A 21,998-nucleotide genomic window follows, 5' to 3' on the forward strand; every position below is an offset into this window, starting at 1 on the left:
GATGGCTCTAGAAGTGTTCTGATAAGTCTCCGTGACACTGCCACCCTTACATAGAGTTCAGAGAAGAGTTACCTGAACATGGTTAAGTTCTTAACCCAGGTACTAGTTTCTGGGCCACATGTCCTTAACAAAAAGTGTATTTGTTTAATCAAGAGAGTTATCAATAATATATAATTGCACTTACATACTTTGCTCAAGAATAGATGGGGGTTAATACTATATTTTAACAAAGATATCCCTCCATAATGATTGCATTTGAAAATGAAATATTTTGTGCTTAAATGGTGAGTTGTGATGTTCTAGAAAATTCAGTTATTTGTAACTCTTCCTTCTCAAACAATGCGCAATAAATGACAAGTTGTCTACATCCCTGTTTTGTGGGGCTATTGCCTCAATTATCTGTACAATTGCTTCATTTTGTAACTTTACTTTGTCTGTGTAGGGCATTGCCCTGGTTGGTAATTGTGTGGCCTATTGTTTGCAGCACATGGATAATTATTATGCTGTGAACATCAATTTGTCCTATTGTGCTGAATGGTGCTACTTCCCCAGGGACGTGATGATAGCTGTGATTCTCCTCAGTAGGGGGTGGGATGTTGCTCAGGGCTAGAGCTCTGCCCAGTAATTCCCTCTTTACAAGTAAGACTATACATAGTACATCCTAGAAGTCCTTCATTATGGCATTTGTTTTCTGCTTGTTAACATCATTTCACGCTAGATGGGCACTAGTGTAATTTTCCATTTTGTTTCATCAAATTGAGGGAAGAAAGGAGACTGTCTTGCAAGTCTTTTATTTTATAGACAGTTGGTCATTTCATTAACACTTTTCATATTCTTGTTTGTCATGATGACTGACGATGGTAAAAAGATTTTCTCCCCATTAACTTATGAGAGAACAGCACTTTTATTTATTTATTTATTTTTGGGCTGAGAAGTATTGATCGACCAAAGAGGACATTTATTAAAATGTAACCAGCATCTTGGCACTTGCAAGTGGCGCACACTTTAACCGATTAAATAGTCATGAAGAAAGAAATCAATATGTCTTGGATTCCTCTACTCTGGTCTCTGCCAGCAAAGTGGCCTCACAAATTAAGAAATAAATAAACAAATGTGTTTATACTGAATGTTTAAAGCACTTTGCACTTTAATCGGGAAGTAAAAGGACATTACTAATATTGGTTGGGTAGGTGGTTTGGATGTGGTTACTTTTGTACAAGCCTAGTGATAAATAAGAAGTCTACTACTGAACTTCCTGACCACAACTGGCATGAAGTGTGTCCCTGGGAATAAGGTAAGTGTAGTTGGTTGTCTTATGAAATGCAAGGGGAAGGTCATTTGAAGTCAAGAAAACAAGTTTTTGCTCGTTTACTTTGGTTTTGGGTTTTTTTTTTTTTTTTTTGTGGTAGTCCCAGTTTGCATGGACAGAATGTTCCAGATCTTTGAGTATTAGGGTCAGGTAATATGGTGACCTGGAAACCCTGCAACCTCTGAGGATGTAAAAGAAATATGCTAGTTATGTTAGTGGTTTCTGTATTCAGTTATAGCTAATATCCCACTAAACTCCAGAGGGCTAGCAGAAAATTCTTTAAGTATCATTTCATATTTTTAGATATTTTCACAGCTGAGGAGATAGATCATCAGCTAGCAGAGCTGCGCATTTTAACCTTTTGTTATACTATGGAGTTTTTGAAACTCTGTGATTATTTTGAGTGGCCTATTATAGGCTTATTAAGATACCACTAATTCTTTACACTTATTTCTGCCAAATTACAATGTCTTGGTTTTAATTTATCATTTCTGTCCATTGCGACAGTCAGTATCCCTGCCAGGCTTGTGTCCCTTGCACATTTGAAGAGAACTATGAGTCATCAGTGGATTGTGGGACCACCATGAACAGAGCTTCCCAAAACTCCAGTAAAGGAGCTCACTCATCATTATCTTTAGCTCAAAGTTTTTTGACATTGTCATGTTTCTGTCATTGTTGGTGTAGACTTTCTTTTCTCCAAGATGAGACCATGTTTTCTAGTTTTTAAAAAATAAAGACTTTTACTATGCAATCCAAATTTATGCACATACATGTATACAGTGCATAATCCAGAATTATGCACTAAACTTATTTATTAGAGCATTTTATTTTATTTTATTTTATTTATTTGTGTATGTGTGTGGTTTTTGGCCAGGGCTGGGTTTGAAACTACCACCTCTGGCATACGGGGCCAGTGCCTTACTCCTTTGAGCCACAGGCACCACCCTATTAGAGCATTTTAAATATGATAGGAGATTTTTAAGGTATCTTGTTGGACAGTTAGAGTATTAGATATACATACATTGAAATATCACATTCCTAGGGAAGTAGAGTGCCAATGAAGCCTTAACAGTAGGTGGATCATCTACCTTCTCCATATGCCTATAATACTGATTGCATCATACTTGGGTGGGGAAACAGCCTGTATCATACAAGTATATATTGCATTTATACTAGAACAGATGAAATGGACATGATGTATTTTTGGTTGACCATACTTAGCCCTTAAAGTCTCAGAAAAAATGGTTGTTTCAAGTGGGACTTTCATGTATTTAGTCATAAGATAATTTATGAGGATTGACTTTATTGATCTTGGTCTATGGCCAAATTTTAGTCCAGTGTCATATCTTAGTAGTAACTCTTTATCCTCCTCCCCAATTATGATCTAAAAGGAATGTCACGGATAGAAGTATGAATAGACTACCCTCTCCATATACCCATGTTCTACCAGGTATTCCTAAAGTCACCATACATAGGGAAAATGGGAAATTGTAGCTAAACCTTTATTTATAAAATATTCATTAGAAAATTTTACAAAAAGGTGGACAACATATAGAGAATATTTTGTAAATATTCTGTAGTGAATATTACAAAGTATAGGCATCCTTTACTTTCCACAATGCCTGCCTTGGTAGTGCTGTCACATAGAATAGTCTCTCTTATCCCTGAATTTTATAACATATCCTTGACCACACTTAAGTATATTTCTATTGGAATCATTGTTTCTTCATGTTTTACAACTGTATTCTTCAGTGAAACCTTAAGATCATTCATTTAGAGGAATAATGAATGTTGCTTATATTTATCCCTTGCGATACTTAGTGCATTTCTGGGAATGCAGAGGTTTGAGTATTCCTCACTCCAAATGCTTAAAACAAGAAGTATTTCACATTTCATATATTTTCAAGTTATAATTTGAACATCCCAAGTCTGAAAATCCAAAATCTTAATGGTTCAATGAGGATTTCTCTTGACTGTTATGTTGGTCCTCAAAAAGTTTGAGACTTTGAGACATTCTGGATTTGAGGTATTTTCATTTGGGGTGTTCAAGCTATAGAATATATTCGAGAAAATATTTTTTATTTGGATTCATGATATTTAGATATAGAGTCCTCATTCAAACTCTTATCCAAGCAAGGCCTTTGATTTTAATGAGCTATGCCACCTCATTTAATAAATGGGAAGCTTATCCTTAGGTTGTCCTCTAACCTTGGAATTAGATGTCATTTGTGCACTCCATTTTCTCTTATTCTCCTGATTAATAGTGATAATGTTGGGATGGGCCTCTATCCCACAAACACCAAATCATGATATAAAAAGACTGTGCCAATTCTAAAACTAATGATTCCACTTTATTCTAAAATAATTATTTATCTACTTAAAATAGTAACACTTGCAATATAGGACAAGGATGAAAGATACAGATCTTATAGTTGAAAAAATGAAGTATAAGGTATTTACCAGGAAATAAAGTATAAAGTGGTTATAAGCACAACATATGGTACTGAATTAAATTCAAAATTACCTTACAAAGAAGAGATTTATCAATTTAGGTCTGTGTTGAGAGAAATTTATGCAGGTGGGACAGAGAATGAATGGAAATACATCATTACATGGCCAAAAGCATCTATAAAAGTACATTTCAATTGTTACCAGTTTGTAAAGGAATATTGAACTAACAAAAGAAGGAAAATTAGAATTTCCATATGCTTTGGACACATTTATAGTCAATCTGTTAATAATGAACACAGAAAGGACTTAAAGAGAAAAAAAAAATGTACCAAGTTCTGAAATCAGGAAAGATCTCATAACCCAAAGAGATAAAACAAAGCAAGAAATAAAGTCATTAAACTCAAAGAATGAGCTGAGACACAAAGACTATGGAGATAAAGGGGAAATATGTACAGAATAAGGATCTTATCTCACTCAACCAGAGAACAATAGAAGCAGGTCGCCTTCCCTTTTCCACGAGATAGAGTTAGGGATGGACTGCAAAGATAGTAAAGAGACCAAAGACTGCTGAAGGTTTTTTATTGTTAGGTTCTCCACAAAAGCTTTTCCAAGCTTAAGTTAGTGGTGTACGTGTGGGAGAGGTTTTTGTATAAGTACCTGTGTATGTGTGTGGATGCGTGTATGAGGGATTGTTCTCTAATATTAAGTATTACATTTTCTTGAAAGTCATGCAAGCCAGGTGCAGTTGACCATGTTCCTCACAAGGATTCCCAGAAGCCAGGAGACAGCAGACTAGGGGTGGCTGGCCTTAAGCTGCAACTTCCATTTCAGGGTTATTCCCCTACTCTGTCTTCCCTTCTATATATAATCTATTTCTCCTTTCACACAATTATATTTCTATCATAGTTCATTTAATTATGTGAATAATATTGTATTTATTATATTTTCCATGTAATAGGATTCTTTGTTAGTGAAGTTGGGTGACACTACTTTGTATACTTTGAAAGTGATTTTATTGAGAATTATAAACTCAGCCTAAAATACACAAATCTCTTAGTTCAATCTGTATTAGTCTGGATTTTCCAGAGAAATAGAACCAATTAAGATACAGAGCCCCAGAAATCACCCATAAACTCCCAAAAGTCACTTTTAAAGTCACCATAGATAGGAAAAATAGAAAATTATAGCTAAATGTACCTTTATTTACAAAATAGTCATTAAAAATTGTACAATATTCTATATGAGTTGGCCACCTTTTGGTAAAATTTTGTGCCATCCTTTATCTACTGATTCAAAGGCTAATCTCTTACAGAGACATCCTAACAAACACACCTATTAATACTGTTATACCAGCTATCTGGGAATCCCTTGGTCCACTCATAAAACTAACCTTCAAACATTTCAAATGTTAAGTGACCTTAGATCTTTTAAAAAATATTTGCATAGCATTTTAGAAAAATGCATAGTATTTTAGAAATTTCAAGAATAATATTACTGGTCAGGCGAAGGGGCTCACACCTATAATGTCAATACTCTAGGAGGCTAAGGCAAGAGGATTCCTTGAGCTCAGGGATTTGAGACCAGCCCGAGCAAGAGTGAGATCTCATCTCTACTAAAAATAGAAAAAAATGTCTGGGCATTGTGGTGACTGCCTGTAGTCCCAGTTCCTTGGGACGCTGACGGAGGGAGATCACTTGAACCAAGGAGTTTGAGGTTGATGTGAGCTAGGCTGATGCCAGGGCACTCTAGCCTTGAGCAACAGAGTGAAGCTCTGTCTCAAAAGTAAAAAACAAATAAACAAAAAAAACCCTCACAACTCTACTGAAAAAACACAATCTTATTTCAGGTATGTCAGGTAAGTAATGTAATAACAGTCATGAGGACAGGACTCAGATTAGAGCTCTTCTAATTCCTCTTCCTGCGTAGCTGCAGGCCCTTACCACATCTGGAATTGGGACACCTTGGTCATAGATTCAGTTTCATCCATGTTTCTTTATTCAACTAATGTACCTCACAGCTCAAGGGAGTTATGACTTAATGGCAGCTAAAGAATTATTTCTAAAATTTCTGTATAGCTATATGTGATTGTGTCCACTTATTCAACATAAATGCTCATCAATTACTATTAATATTTCCCATTCTTGTATTATGTCCTTTGTTTGATAATGGCTGCTGAGGCAGTAACAAAGATATTTTAGGACATTATTTTCCATAAAACAGGCTCTATTCTTCTCAAGGAAGTAAGTCATATCTAAATAAATGTGGCTGATTTTTCAATAAAGGCTTAAGGAAGAAAAAAAAAAACTTATTTAGTAGAGCTTCAGAGTCTTCCAGAGAGACCTCAATCATGGATTTTCCCCATCTTTTCTTATTAATTTAATATGAGTTTCTCCTGGTTTTCTTTTCAATAACCCAAAGTTTTCTATATGGGGGCTGGGAAGTGCTACCACAACGCAAGAAGACTTTGAGCCCAAGATTTATACTCACTCCCGCAGTAGGTGCATATGATATTAAATGTCATTGAATCACATAATGAGAGAGTTATTCCCTTTTCAATTATCTTTTAGTTCTGTTCATTATGGGAAGATAAAGGTCTCATTTGGGAGTTGGAGTTGTTTTGGTCCATTTTATTTTGCTGTAACAGAATACCACCGACTGAGTAATTTATGAAGAAGAGAAATTTATTTAGCTCACAGTTTTGAAGACTGCAAATTCCAACAGCATAGCACTGGCATCCGGTGAGGACCTTCTTGAGGCATCAAGACATGGTGGAGAGCAGCACATGGAGAGAGGACATGTGCACATGTCAGCTCAGGTCTCTCTTCCTCTTTTTGTGCAAACACTAATCCCTACATGAGAGCCTTACCTTAGTGACTTTATTCCTAAACATTGCCAAAAGGTCCTACCTCCAATTAACATATGAATTGGTGAACTAAGTTTCCAACACATAAAATTTGGGGGACACATTCACATCATAGCAGCGAGCTATGATATCTGAGTGATTGTTTTGAACAAAATTGGAGTATACTTTAGATTCAGAGCTTTATGCAAGAAATAGGTAAGAGTTATAGTTCAAAAATAATTATTGTTTTTGTTGTCTTTGTTTTTATTGTCTTAACCGCATAAATTTATGGAAAAGTTACATACATATATACACACATGAGAAGGTTGTCCAGAAAGTATTCAGCCATATAATATAAAAAAAAGACATACGTGGTTGGATACTTTCTAGACAGACCTTGCATATACCATAAATACCTCTCTCTATATATCCATATATAATATATATATAATATCTATATATGTTATATAGATGGATACCTCTCTCTCTCTACCCATATATTATAGTCACAGGGTATGCATGTATAGCAAATAAAATTTAATGCTGCTGAAATCTGTAGGTAAAATTCTTCATAAAGACTCATATTGATAGACTGGACATGGTGGTTCGCACCTGTAATCCTAGCACTCTGGGGGGGAGGGTGAGACAGGTGGGTCATCTGAGCTCTGAAGTTTCTCCTGATTTTCCATCTCTATTTGCTTATAGACATTGAGAGAGATGTATGTATGGTGTGTGCCAGGGCTGTCTAGAAAGTTTGTGTATATATAAATATGTATATATATACACATACATACACACAGACAGAGAACCTCTGTAAGATGCCAACCAAAGGACTATAACAAACTGGTCAACATAAGGGACTAGGCCTATTGCACTGATGTGTACATGTGCTGCATATCCAGTCTATGAAAATTATGTCAACTTGAGGTGGTTAATGTAGGAAGGTGGCAAACTATGCAGGTATTATTAATTTCAAGGACATGAAGTTTTCTGGTTAAATTGATTTTTTTAAAGCAATGACACATGTTTTTGTTGATCAGACATAAATATTACAAGAGACCAATGAAGTTCTGGAAATCTTACACCAATTCAAATCCTTGCAATTCATGTGACGCCTGTTCTGGAGGTCTTCTTTGATAATGCAGACCAATATTTAACCTTTGTACACCTAAAACTTATCATTTTTCTTGATCTTTTCATATATATCTACATATAGTACACAGAAAACATGCTGGATACTTGATTTGATGCACATTCATAGTCTGGGGTAGATATTAATCTAAGTAGTTAAAGTGAGAAGGATTTGAATGGCAGAGCATAGAGGAGGAGGTAGCATTTCAGAGCATTAAAATGGGAGCACCCAGGGTGCAGACACTAGCTTCTCCACATTTTAAGTTAAAAGAGTAGGACATTATCCACAAATTAATCTGGCCCTCCTTGTTTTTAAAAGAACCACTAGAAAAAGATCTAAATATATATTTCTGAATGAAGTGTTTGGTGTGTCTGGCTTTTCTGTGAACCTTCTTTTAACTTTGCCAAACGTTTTGTCCAGTCATGAAGCACAGATGCTGCCATTGGTTGCAGGGCCACTCATGGCCACCACTTAGACTTTAATATAATTTTAGACCATCTGCTGAAGCAGACTTTCCTGTACTTCTTTTTCTGGTAAGCCTCCAAATTCACAGAAACACAACACCTTGATATTAAATTCAAATTGTAGTAGTAATAGGTTGTGAAGTTCTATTCATCAGTTTTCCTCAAAGTACACTCAGGACAGACTGGTTAGTTCCCATGCTCAGACCTACCGCCCGGAGTGGCAAGTAAAGGGAATCGAATGAGGCTCCTTTGATAATAGTTAGCATCCTATTTCCCAACACCATGATCTACCCAATTTTCAACAGAATGTGAATATCTTAACAAAACAAGTGATAAACGAGGAAAACCGTAATACCAGTAAAAGTCTTAGCTTGGAGGATGTGTTTAATAGTTCGAACATGTATAACATTAAAATTTTATCCACAAATCAGGGAAAGGAAATTTTGTACACAGAAATCAATTTACCTAGCTACTATCTGCAAGACTTGCTTATAATTTATTTTGCCTCAAAGAATACATTGCTTTTAAACCGAATTCTATTGCATTTTAGTGTGTATGAAGAGAAAGGGATGTGAACGTATTTTTTCCTTTTTCTTTTTCTTTTTTTTTTTTTTTGCTCAAAGCATAAGTAAAAGATTTAGAAGACTTCCAAGTATTACAGACAAAATATAAATGCCTCAGTGAAATAAAATGAAACGTTGTGGCCCCAGCTTTCCTGGGCGTTTGTACCTTTGTTTAGGATTGTTTCTACATGTATAAGCGGATCTAGAGCTTCATCAGAAGAGTTAATCTATTTTTCAAAGTGAAGCAAATAGGCCACAGGGTAATCCAGAGATTTGGAAAGCCAAATGTAATGGCCAAGATTATGACCATTAGTTACAAATGAGCGAAATTGGAGTGGGCCCCGCCGTGTCCTGTGGGGGGAAACACAACAAAAACACAAGGTTGTGAGTCACATAAACATCAGTTTGAGTATCAATAATAATGCTTATTGGCTGTCTGACTTGAATAGGTTGCTTCTAAGGAGGCTTTAGTTATATTATCCGTAAACTGTGGATAATTTATTGCACATAACCCATATGATTGTTGTGAGACTTAAGTGATACAATGGTTGAAAGCTCTTAGCGTAGTATCTAGAGACCTTAGTGGGCCACAGCAAATAGTGTGTATGAAGAGGCAGGGATGTGAGCATTTTTTTTTTTTTTTGCTCAAACCACATATAAAATAGTTAGAAGACTTCCAAGTATTATAGGCAAAATATAAATGCCTCCCTGAAATAAAATGAAATTTTGTGGCCCCAGCTAGTTGCCCTTCTGATTTTGTCTTACTACGGGGATACTTCAGACTAGTTAAAACCCAGCAGTTTCATTGCTAGTGAAATCTAGGCCATTGTTGTATTCCTGTCAGAACAAGACAGGGTCTGGCTCTCTTGCTATTGAAGCTGTGTTACCCAAAGAACAGTAATTTCCATCAAGAAGATACAGAACCTAAATGTAACTCATGTAAGCATGGCATGCCCCTGTGATGTGACCCAACCAGACATTCTGGTGTCTCCTCTGTTTTGTCATAGCTTGCTCTGTTTGTAGTACTCGAAGCAGAGACCCTCTGAATGGTGTGAGCTTTTAGCGTTGCTCTTTTACTTTCCGCAGGAGAGCTTCAAAGCTGTGATTACAAGAAAGAAAGAAAGAAAGAAAGAAAGGAAGGAAGGAAGGAAGGAAGGAAGGAAGGAAGGAAGGAAGGAAGGAAGGAAGGAAGGAAGGAAAGTAGCTGGCTTGCCTAAAGTGCTACAATTTGGAAGGGGAAGCTTGCTAATAAGCTTACAGCTTGCTAATGACTTTTTCTTTTTGTGATATCTGCTGCAGCCTATGGGGTGTAGAAAAAGTCTTGGTCCTTAACAACATGAAATTTAGAAAGACAATCAATGTACAAAGATTTAGAAACTTTAAGGAACTAGATTAGGAAGCCAAAGCAGTGGAGCAGTCAGGCAGGAACTCTCTGGAGGAAGGGGATCCGGAATCTGGAGATGATTAACAGGCTAGGCAGGAGGCTGCTGGTGCGGTTTGAACGTGGCCCTCAACAGGGGCAAGGAGGCCTGAGGTGTCTGGTACAGAGGAGCCCAAGAGAGAAGTTAGCTAACTGTGCTTGTGAGGGATGACTGAATGAGAAGGAGGAAAACAATGAATTTAGACGAGGTGTAATGGTTAAATAGTCCCATTGATTAGTCAAAATATTAGTATGGGTATAATCCTGTAGTATTTTGATCCAATTTAAATGTTTAGTCTAGTGGCAGATCTCAGGCATGTTGCCCTTCTCTCACGTCACACAGGTGTACCCACACACACAGTTTGCATATGCCTGTGTGTATGTGTGTGTCTATGTAGTACACACACACAAATATATATGAGATACTTTGTACTACATTTGATTTTGCAGGACAATAACTTATATTTATATAGTATATTAGATTGCCAGAGGACTTTACATCTTCCCTTCATCATCCCTCCTTAAAGAAGCCTGATGAATGGAGTGGCACAGGACTGGTTAACACAGCAAGAATTCCTGGCTGTGATTTCTACCTTTGCAACCCTGGGAAAGTGACTCAATATTTTGTGTTTAAGTTTCCTAACTATGGAGTTAGTGCCTGTGGCTCAAAGGAGTAAGGCACCAGCCTCATATGCTGGAGGTGGTGGGTTCAAACCCAGCACCGGCCAAAATCTGCAAAAAAAAAAAAATTTCCTAACTATGGGTGGCGCCTATGGCTCAGTAGATAGGGCACTAACTAGGGTGGCAGGTTCAAACCCAGCCCCGGCCAAACTGCAACAAAAAATCAGTGGGAGTTGTGGCAGGTGCCTGTAGTCTCAGCTGCTCAGGAGGCTGAGTCAGGAGAATAGCCTAAGCCCAGGAGTTGGAGGTTGCTGTGAGATGTGTGATGCCACAGCACTCTACTGAGGGCAACAAAGTGAAACTCTAGCTCTACCAAAAAAAAAAAAAGTTTCCTAACTATGAAATGACAATAATGTTTTATGTTTGTTGTGTGTATAATATATATACACACATGCTTTCTATATATAAAGAATTTAGTATAATTTAAATAGACATTACTTCAATACACAATGACTACTTGTTGCACTAACTTTCTGTGGTAGGTAGGTGAGATATTATTGTCCTGATTTTAACAAAAAGCCTGGTTGGGAGCCAGTTATTAATTATGTTCTGGGTCTCTTAGCTATATAGGTTAGGAATAAAAAAAGCAGTAACTTAATATTAGAAAGCATTTAAAATACAGAAAGAAAAAAAAAAAGAGGCATCTGTATTGATGTTGAGGTTATAGTTTCTATAGCTATATCAGGATGCTAAACCAGTGGTTTCAAAAACCAAGCCACTGACTGCACACGTTAGAACTATCAGCCTCCACACATCTAGCGGGAGTTCAAGCAGCTGAGACTGTGAGCACAGCTGCACGTTGGCAGGCTGGCCAAAGGCAGCCCCAGGCTGCACACAACTATTCTTGGTCCACTTCTCCAAACCTCTGAGTGATGGACATTGGCTGTTGCTGGTGTGAGTTTGACAAGTTATGTCCTGCATCCCTGTTGGGTTACTGTTGTTTGAGCTCAACAGCACTAATGAGGAAAGATCCCAGTGTTGGTTGGCACATGAAGACCAGCCTAGAGGAAAAATCGTAGTGGAGAGTCAGCTCAGATCCCCTCAGCTGCTGCCCACCCAGTGCCTGTGCCTGTATGCCGGAATGAGAAATTGGAAGCACAAGTGGGAAGGCTGAAAAATGTGTTTTTATCTCTATTTTCCTCTTAGGTATGGCTGGAAACCAGAAAGCACTAGCAATATATATACTTTCAGCAAGACAACATCATTTGGTATATCCGGGAATGGTTGGATTCAGAGAAAGCACCAGATTTTATTTTTTGTTTTGCTTTCTCTCTGCTTAAATTTATAAAAGATAATATATTTTCCAGGAATTTTCGTCGATTGCTTTGTCATTTTATAAATTAATATTTCTAAAAGTTTGTTTCATGTAATACAAAAAGATTATCAAAAAATTTTCCATGACAAATTTGTGTGGAAGGTTAAACAAAAATAAGTAGTTTGTTTCTTGGAGGTTTTCTAGGAGTTAATAAAAATATATTTGATCTTTTTCTTTGGTTCCTGGCACAGATCTTCAAAAACCTTTGATATTTCCCCAGTAACAGGAGTGTCTTTTTTTGCCAATAAGGTAATTTGTGGGATCCCTATATAGCTTCAGCATGAGTGTTGTTTGCCAGTATAACCAACCACATGATTAGGAGGTTAGAACTTTCAGGGTAAATCCCAAACCTCGGAGGTGGAGAAGTCAGGAAAAGCAAGGGGTTCAATCTTTAATGACCAATGAATCACCCAGGCCTACATCATGAAGCCACAATGAAAAGTCTTGAATGATGAGGTGTGAGGAACTTCTGGGTTTGTGAATGTATAGTGTTTCCTGGGTTGGTGGCCACTCAGAGAATGGCATCTTTTGAGTCCCTCCCCCATGCCTTGCCCTATACATGTCTTCCGTTTGGATGTTTGCAAATGGTATCTTTTATAATTCAACTGTACTCGGTAGTTTCCTGAGTTCTATCAGTCATTGTATGAAATCATCAAATGAGGGTAGAGTATCAAGAGAACCCCCAAATTTATATTATTAGAAAAAAATACAGATAACTTGGGAATATCAAAAACTTGCAACAGGAGTCTGCATTGAAAACATTTCTGTGGGACTGAGACTTTAACCTGTGGAGTCCGGACAAACTCTGTGAAGCTTATGTCAGAATTTGAAGGACTTTATTTTTAACTTGGGCGAACTTCAACAAGTGTCAGAATTGAGCTGAATTGCTTGACACACAATATCAGAGAAGGAATTCCTGTTGGAAAATGTACAACTTCTGAAATATTTAATATATTAAACTACATTCGAAAGTTATTGGTTTTTCCAAAATTATTGATTTACTCTGAAATTCTTTACTTGGGAACAATATCACGAGATTTTATCTATTTGGTGCCCACTTTAGAAGATCATTTAATAAAAACGTATCCTATATATTTAACATATTATTCTGTGCCTACCTTTTTATTAGGCACGTGTAGATAAAACCAAAGGAATAAAATGTTTAAGTGTGATTGAATCTTACCTTGTTTTTTTTAACTATTACATCATTCCCAGCCCCTCTTCTTGCTTCTACTTGTAGTTTTCAACTGAGACTTTAGTTCTACCAACTTTAAAACCTTGGAGTTGCCAAACATATAATGAACTCTAGCAAAAGTTGCTGGGTTTTAAGTGGCTTTGAGAGGCAAACAGAAAACAGTGATGTTGTAACAAACTTAGGGGCTAGATCCAATTACACAAATTTTGCCAATTCTGATGACACTGAAAAGGAAACATGTCTAGGAAAGAATGTGTTTTAATCCCAGATAAATACATATCTCCTAAATTATTAAATTATGTTTTATTTGACTAACATATACACACACATATATGATTCTTGAAACATGCAATCATATGCAGATTCTATTATGCAACATAAACTGGTAAAAAAAAAAATCAAAATTATTTCTTATACTTAACAACTTAACCATAATTTTTTACAACTTTTATTTACGATGTTACTCATGTTGCTCAAAGTTCCAATTTCTCTGACTTTTAGGGTCCTGTGTATTCATTGTCAGCATAACAATCCATTGCCCATATACAGGGTGCCCACAAAGTTCATGTGCAATTAAAATAGTAAACCTATTATCCGGGCATGATGACTCATGCCTCTAATCCTATCACTCTGGGAGGTCACAGTGGGTGGATTGGCTGAGCTTAGGAGTTCGAGATCCACCTGAGTAGGCGGGAGACCCTTGCCTCTACGAAAATTAGAAAAACTAGCCAGCCATGGTGGTAGGCACCTGTAGTTCCAGCTACTCAGGAGGCTGAGACAAGGGGATAGCTTCAGCCCACAAGTCTGAAGTTGCTGTGAGGCCATGACATTCTACCCAGGGAAGAAGAAGAAGAAAAGAAGAAGAAGGAGAAGGAGAAGAAAAAGAAAAGAGAAGAAAGAAGGAGAAGAAGAAGAGGAGGAGGAGGAGAAAAGAAAAAAAGAAGAAAAAGAAAAAAAATAGTAAACTTACTGGCTAGCCACCTTTGTTTTGCGTAGTTCTTGTCTGGCAGGCAGAAAAGCTTTCTCCTGATGTTTGTGCCTCTAACTACACTCCCTTACCCAGAGTTTGAGGTCTCTCACCCCACTTCTTTGAGGACAAATGAGATGGGGAAAATATCAATTCCTGATTTATTTTTCAGTCACAATCTTAGTCTCTTATAAAGAAAGGAAATATTTTACTTTTTTTTTGGCTGGGGCCGGGTTTGAACCTGTCACTTCCTGTATATGGGCTTGGTAGCCTTCTCCTTTGAGCCACAGGCACCTCCCCAAATGTTTTACATATTTATACAAAAAAATTTAATTACATATTTCTAAAAGTTTCCTAATTCAAAAGAGAAATTTTCTCCTCCTAGCATGGATAAAAGACTCATTTAAGTTGTTTACCCCCCATCTTTCTGAAGTAATGGACTAACTCAATCTCACAGATGGCTCCAAACCTTTATTTAGAGCAACTAAAACTTGCTGCAGTTTTAAATAGCAGTTTTAGCTCAACCCTCACTACCCCTACCCTTGCCCCTTCACACTGTAAGTTTTCCAAAACACTGGGGCTCAGAATCGGCTATCGAATCCCATTCAAGTCCTACAGTCTCTATTTAATAGGGAGAGACAGTCAACCACAACTACGAATCTTAATTGATCACAAATAAGGAGGTGGAGGTACAAGTGAGTTTTGTCCAAAGCTGTGATTGTAGGTCAAATGCTGCTCTCTGGTTTCTAGTTACAATTTTTAATTTCTCGAGGTTAAAACTCTGATAACTTCCTATTTCTAGACAATGAGCTAAATAGCTTTAGAATTGGCATTATAATAAAACTTGAAATTGCAGCTATTAATATATATTTGCATGTTATTTATGAAAAAGCTAATAGAAATATGATGAGAAGTACAAATAACAATAATAAAATGTGGCATTATTACTGTATCATAAAATTTTATCATATTGTTGATTTGTATGTCTTATCTTGGAAAATGAATATTAAACATTATGTGATTTAAAAGCAGTAGCACAGCTGTCACTTGTATATTAAAATATGGGACTTATAGCAGACTTCACAAAACACCTGTTTCTGCTCACATCATTTCTCCAAGACAGTTTATGTAATCTTTATCATTAAAGTGGGAATTTTGTGAGTACGAACTGACACACGCACACACACAAATAAGGAAGTATACAAACATGACATTCTCTTTTTTAAGAAAGATTTTTCCAGGGCAAAAATTATCCATTTTCCCCAAGAAAATTGAAAAAAAGTAGAAATACAGAAAGAAGGAAATCCAGAAATAAACAAAGTTAATAATTTAGTACATTTCATTCTGTAATGAAATGCAATAATACTCTGCTTTATTGTTTGCATTTCCAAGTACACTGCATACTTGTTTGATCATGAGCAATCCATAGAGAGGATTTTGGATGAGAGGCAATATCTGTGTTTTTTAGCCTATTCATGATTTTAAAAATCAAAACATATGCCCTTAAACTTATATTTTCAAAACCTTCAAATTATCTCTTATTTCCTCACATTTCTGTAGAAGGAAAAATTAGTTTTCTTTGGAATTTTCCCGGTAAAAGAATTATGTTTCTAGGAATGTGTCAAAAAGAAGATAAACCTTTAGTGCCAAGCTTCAACCTTGGCTTATACTACCATTTTATAATCTAAGGTATAATATAAATGAATTTCTAAGTTGAAAAATATACAACTAAACGTATACAATTTAATACCTAGACATCCATGATTTGGGGTTCTTAATTTTTTTTTTTTATTTTTCAGTCAACTTAAGGATTATTAAAACCCTTTCCACTATTTTAACCTTTAGCTATCTGAGAATATTTCTGTATTATCTTATCATTTGAAATTAAAAATCAATTCTCATGAATAGATCACATACAACCTTAATTTTGTTATCTTCCAAAATTTAGTTTTGTAGAAGTCTGGCACAAAACGATATTGGGTATTTTTTTTTTCCTTCTACATGGCTATTCATAAACCTTTTTGTACTTTTTAACTCATTTTTTTCCCCATTATTTATAAACATGTGGCTTCTTGTCATTGATTTCTTTTTATTTATTTATTTTTATTGTTGGGGAATCATTGAGGGTACAAAGACCAGGTTAAACTGCTTACATTTGTTAGGTAAAGTCCCTCTTATAATTAATAGATTGCATACAACCATTGCATAACACCCTTAACCCCACCCCTTTCCTTCTTTCCTTCTCTCAGCTCCCCTGTTCTCCCAACTCTACCATGTAATAGCATGAATTGTCCTCATATCAGAATTGAGTCCACTGGATTCTTGCTTCTCCATTCTTGTTATGCTTTCCTAAGAAGAATGTATTTCAACCCCATCCAGGTTAATAAAAAAGATGTAAAGTCACCATCTGTTTTAGTGGCAGAATAGTATTCCATGGTACACATGTACTACAGCTTGCTAATCCATTCCTGGATTGGTAAGCATTTAGGTTCTTTCCACGAGTTGGCACTTGTAAATTGAGCTGCAGTAAATAGTCTGGTGCAAATGTCCTTATGATAAAATGATATTTTTTTCTTCTGGGTAGATGCAGGAATGGGAGGAATGAATGAGAGGTCTACTTTGAGTTCTCTGAGAATTATCCATACTTCCTTCCAAAAAGTTTGTATTAGTTTTCAGTCCCACCAGCAATGTAGAAGTGTTTCCTTCTCTCCTCATCCATGCCAAAATCTGCAGCTTTGAGACTTTGTGATGTGGGCCATTTTCACTCAGGTTAGGTGATATCTCAGGGTGGTTTTTATTTGCATTTCTCTGATAATTAGGAACCATGAATATTTTTTCATATGCTTGTTAGCCATTCATCTATCTTCTTAGGGAAGGTTCTATGTGAAAGAGCTCTATAGAGAAAACTACAAAACCCTAAGAAAGGAAACAGCAGAAGATATTAACAAATGGAAGAGCATACCATGCTCACAGCTGAGAAGAATCAACATTGTCAAAATGTCTACACTTCCCAAAGCAACCTAGATTCAAAGCAATCACCATTAAAATACCAACATCATATTTTCAAGATTTGGAAAAAATAATTCTTTGTTTTGTATGGAACCAGAAGAAAAACACGTGTGGCTAAGGAAATTTTTCATAATAAAAACAAAGCTGGGAGCATCAGCCTACCAGACTTTAGGCTGTACTACAAGGCCATAGTGATCGAAACAGCATCGTATTGGCACAAAAATAGAGACATAGACATCTGGAACCAAATAGAAAACCATGAGATGAAACTAATATCTTACATTCACTTGGTCTTTGATAAACCACACAAGAACATACACTTGGGGAAAGAATCCCTGTTCCATAAATGGTGCTGGGAGAACTGAATATCCACATGGAAAGGACTAAAACTGGACCCACACCTTTCTTTGCTCACTAAAATTGATTCAAGATGGATAAAAGAACTAAATCTAAGGCATGGAACAATAAAAATCCTCAAAGTGTGAGGAAAATACTTGAAAGTATTGGCCCGGTGAAAGACTTTATGAAGAAGATTCCCGTGTCAGTTGCAACAACAACAAAAATAAACAAATGGGACTTAATTAAACTGAATAGCTCCTGTACAGCTAAGGAGATAATAACAACCAAAGCAAATAGGCAACCATCGGAATAGGAAAAGATATTTCCATATTATGAATCCAATAAAAGCTTGATAACTAGTTTAATTTGAGTTCTCTCTAATTTGAGTTCTCTAGAACTCAAATTAAACTCTTTAAAAAAAAAGAGTCACACTCCCATTGCCCTATGTCAATGGACAAATGAGATGAATTGATTTCTTGAAACTATGTTTATAAAGACATTTTTATCTGGATATAAATGTCCAGTCCCTTTTCTCAGAGGCAATCCTTTCATTTTTAGAAAAAGTTTTTTTTTTAATTTGCTCCTTTTTGTACTTTTTGAACTGTTTCTTTTTAAAATACTACTATTACTTCTATCTCTCATCTTTCTCTTTGTATCTATTTATTTATTTTATTATGCATTCCAGAAGAGATTATCAAGTTTATCCTATGTGTGAATTATATTCTTTCTCTCCATATATATATATCTTTCTTGCATGAACAGTTTATTTTTATTTCATTCTTAAATCATCATTTCCTTTTTTTTTTTTTTTTGGCAGCTTTTGGCCGAGGCTGAGTTTGAACCCGCTACCTACAGCATATGGGGTCAGCACCTTACTCCTTTGAGCCACAGACGCCACCCATCATTTCTTATTATTTAAAAATTATCATAGTCTATTTTACTCTTCCTTGGAGTTTTTGTTTATTTGTTTGTTCACTTGTTTTTAGAGAGGTGGGGTCTTGGTTTGCCTGCCAGGCTGGAGTACATGGCACAATTATAGCTTTTTGTAACCTCAAACTCCTGGGATCAAGTGACCCTTCTGCCTCAAGGGACCCTTCTGCCTCATCCTCCTGAGAGATGTACTACCTCATCAGACTATCAGTTATTTTTTTAGACATAGGGTCTCACTATTTGGTCCAGGCCTCAAGCAGTCCTCCTACTTAGGCCTTACAAAATGCTGAGAATTTCATATATATCCTGTATTTTATTAGGGTCAAATAAGCTTACAAACTTTTTGAAATTCTCAGACTTTTCAAAATTGCCTTTTCTGATTCCTGCGATAGGGAAGTTTTAGGAGTCTGCTTCACTTTTCAGCTGCGTGTTTGACCCATCTTAAAACTTTTAAACAAAAATCATTCATCTTGCTCATGTATCTGGGAGTATCAGCTGAGCTAGACTGGGATTGACTAGAATCGACTGGGCAGGGAGGCTCTGTTCCACTTACGCTTTATCCTGTCTCTGACCAACTGGCCAGTAGGCATGAGGGTGAGCTAAAGCATACACGTCTTCTTAGACCCAGGCTCAGAGCCAACACACTGTGTCATTTATGTTTTTCTAATGGCCAAATAAAGGCATGGGGAAATTTACTTCGATCCAGACCAAAGTCACTGAGTAGATTAATACGTTCTGCCTTTATGGAAGATGTTCTAAAGTTGCATGGCAAAGGGTGTGTAGATAAGAAAGGGTGAACATTTTGAGTCAATAATGACATCTGCAAAGGATCGTGTTCTTACCCTTTTCTAATAGTTCGTACATGTCCTCTTTTCCTTTTAGTAAAGAGTATCATGAGTATTACTTTTTTCTTTTTTAAAATTCATCTTTGAACAAAGCATAATATAAGCAGATTCAATGGTTTTAATCAATAGATGCATTATATGAATTTGAGTTAGCTATAGTCTTTATGTCTATTTACCTGCTGGTAAATCTCCTTCTCATACGTGTAGAGAATTTCAGATTGTGGGTACAAACCCCTGATCCAATTTCTGGTGTCTAACAGACATTTATGTAATGGGGTTTGGTGGAACTGAATTTCAATTAGTGCTGTCCTTTTATTACCTCTTTCTTTCAAGATATAAGGAGTTCATGTGGTGTTACAGTGCCCAGAACATTTTCTTCTAGGACTTTTCCCATTTCTATCATGCTTAAAGTATATTTCAGGCCAGTCAGCATCTTCCAGGATGTTATGTTCCCATACCAATACTCTGTGCTTTCTCCCCAACCCGTTACCACTTGCCCTTTTAAAGTATCTATGAAAAGATACATTGTTGGAGAAAATGAGAAAATAGAAAACTACACAAGGATTTGTCTTTAAAATGAGTCTGAAGAAGGGAAAAGGGAAGAGGGAGAGGAGGAAGAGGATAGGTGGAGGGAGGGTAATTGGTGGGACCACATCTATGGTGCATCTTACAAGGGTACATGTGAAATTTACTAGGTGTAGAATATAAATGTCTTAACACAGTAACTAAGAAAATGCGGTGAAGGCTATGTTAACCAGTTTGATGAAAATATTTCAAATTGTATATAAAACCAGCAAATTGTACCCCATGATTACATTAATGTACACAGCTATGATTTAATTAAAAAAAAAAATGAGTCTGGGTCAGCCCCTGTAGCTCAGCGTCTCAGGTGCCAGCCACATACACTGGAGCTGATGGGTTCCAACCCAGCCCAGGCCTGCCAGAAAATAATGATAACTACAGAAAAAAAAAAAAATAACCAGGTGTTGTGGGCACCTGTAGTCTCAGGTACTTGAGAGACTGAGGCAAGAGAATCACTTAAGCCCAAGAGTGTGAGGTTGCTGTGAGCTGTGATGCCATGGCACTCTACTGAGGGGGGACATAGTGAGACTCTGTCTCAAAAAAAAAAAAAAAAGTGTCACCAAAAAAGTGTTAGATACACAGAAATTTTGCATTTTTAACTTAAAATAACTTAAATGGAATAGAATGAGATTTTCTATATACTGTCAAGCAGGGAGGCTCTGTAGCTGCACAGTGTGGCTTCAGAACTCTCCTACACTTCATGATATTTATCCTCAGAGGCTAATATTTGACTGAATTTTCAATCCTAGCTCAAACTGTAATTGTGAATATCATCTTTTCCACTGTCCTCATAGGAATTATATAGTAATTTGACATTGCCTAGATAAAAGCCTATTTTCCAAATACCCTTTTAAAACAGTAGTCAAAATCCATAAAGGCATTAAGTTCTAACTGGCAGAAGTGACCTTAATTACTTGATTATCATATTCAGGGACACCTGAGTGGTATGATTCTTGAAGGCAATGGAATGGTTCTCCCTGATATTAATATCACCTATGGTAGTCCACAGTGATGTCTATGAAATCATATCAAGACCTAGCAGTACAAAAACACTGTTATAGCATAATCAAATTTGTCATCAAGATTATCTTTGAATGGTGGGTGGGGTTCATCTCAGGTCTGTGAGCAGTCTAACCATTTTCTATACAAAGCTGGTAAGACTGGGTCAGTCAATAACTATGTGCATTTATTAAAGTATTTCTATATACAGGAAAAGGGTAAAATTATGAGATTTCTTCTGCTCGCTATTATGTGGCTAAAATGTGAGTATTTTTATGACCTGGACTATTGTTAGATTCTCCCCAGATCAGGGTAGCTCAACAAATGTTTGGTGACTACGCAAAATCAAAATTAAGTTGTGTATGCTGCATATGTTATCCATTCATAGGGTTCCTCTGTTCTTACACAGTTCTAGCTAATTGGACCTAACATTCCAGCTCAGTACAATAAGGTCTAGATTCAGCTGCACCATTTATCTTAGCATCACCCTCATCACAGAACCTGGAATTTCTATTACACTTACTAAGGAAGAGTTACTATAATGAAATCCAGGCAGCAAGCTGAAAGGACAGCCTTAGTATCATGATAAAATTGGGTTAAGTAGAAAAAGGAAAAAAAAAAAGGAATTGGTATAATTCAAGGATTGTTTAACATAAGGAAATGAATTAGTGAAATACATCACTTTAATAGAACAAAGGAGATAATACATGATCATATTATTGAACACCAAAAAGGCATTTAATTAAATCCAGTACCCATTTATGATAAAAATACTTAGAAAAACAGAAATGGGAGAAAACTTACTCAACATCATAAAGGACATTTATGAAAACTCACAGCTGACAACACACTAAATGTTTACTAAAATCTTTCCCACTAAAATTAGAAATAAGAAAGAATGAGTACTTTTTCCACTGCTATTTAAAGTATGATAGAATTCTAACCAGAAACATGA

General features: G+C 36.3%; 1 long non-coding RNA gene across 3 annotated transcripts in view; it reads left to right on the plus strand.

Moving 5' to 3' along the window:
• The first annotated feature begins 1,166 nt into the window (after nucleotides 1-1,166).
• Nucleotides 1,167-21,998, plus strand: part of LOC111723513 — a 159,599-nt gene continuing 138,767 nt past the window's right edge. For all 3 annotated transcript variants that reach the window (XR_002772037.1, XR_002772036.1, XR_002772034.1), the window contains exon 1: nucleotides 1,167-1,294. This is a non-coding gene — a long non-coding RNA (uncharacterized LOC111723513). The remainder of the gene's footprint in view (nucleotides 1,295-21,998) is intronic.

The sequence above is a fragment of the Otolemur garnettii genome, unplaced genomic scaffold (genome assembly GCF_000181295.1).
Source record: "Otolemur garnettii isolate 467f Iridium unplaced genomic scaffold, OtoGar3 scaffold00012, whole genome shotgun sequence".
Lineage (NCBI taxonomy): Eukaryota > Metazoa > Chordata > Mammalia > Primates > Galagidae > Otolemur > Otolemur garnettii.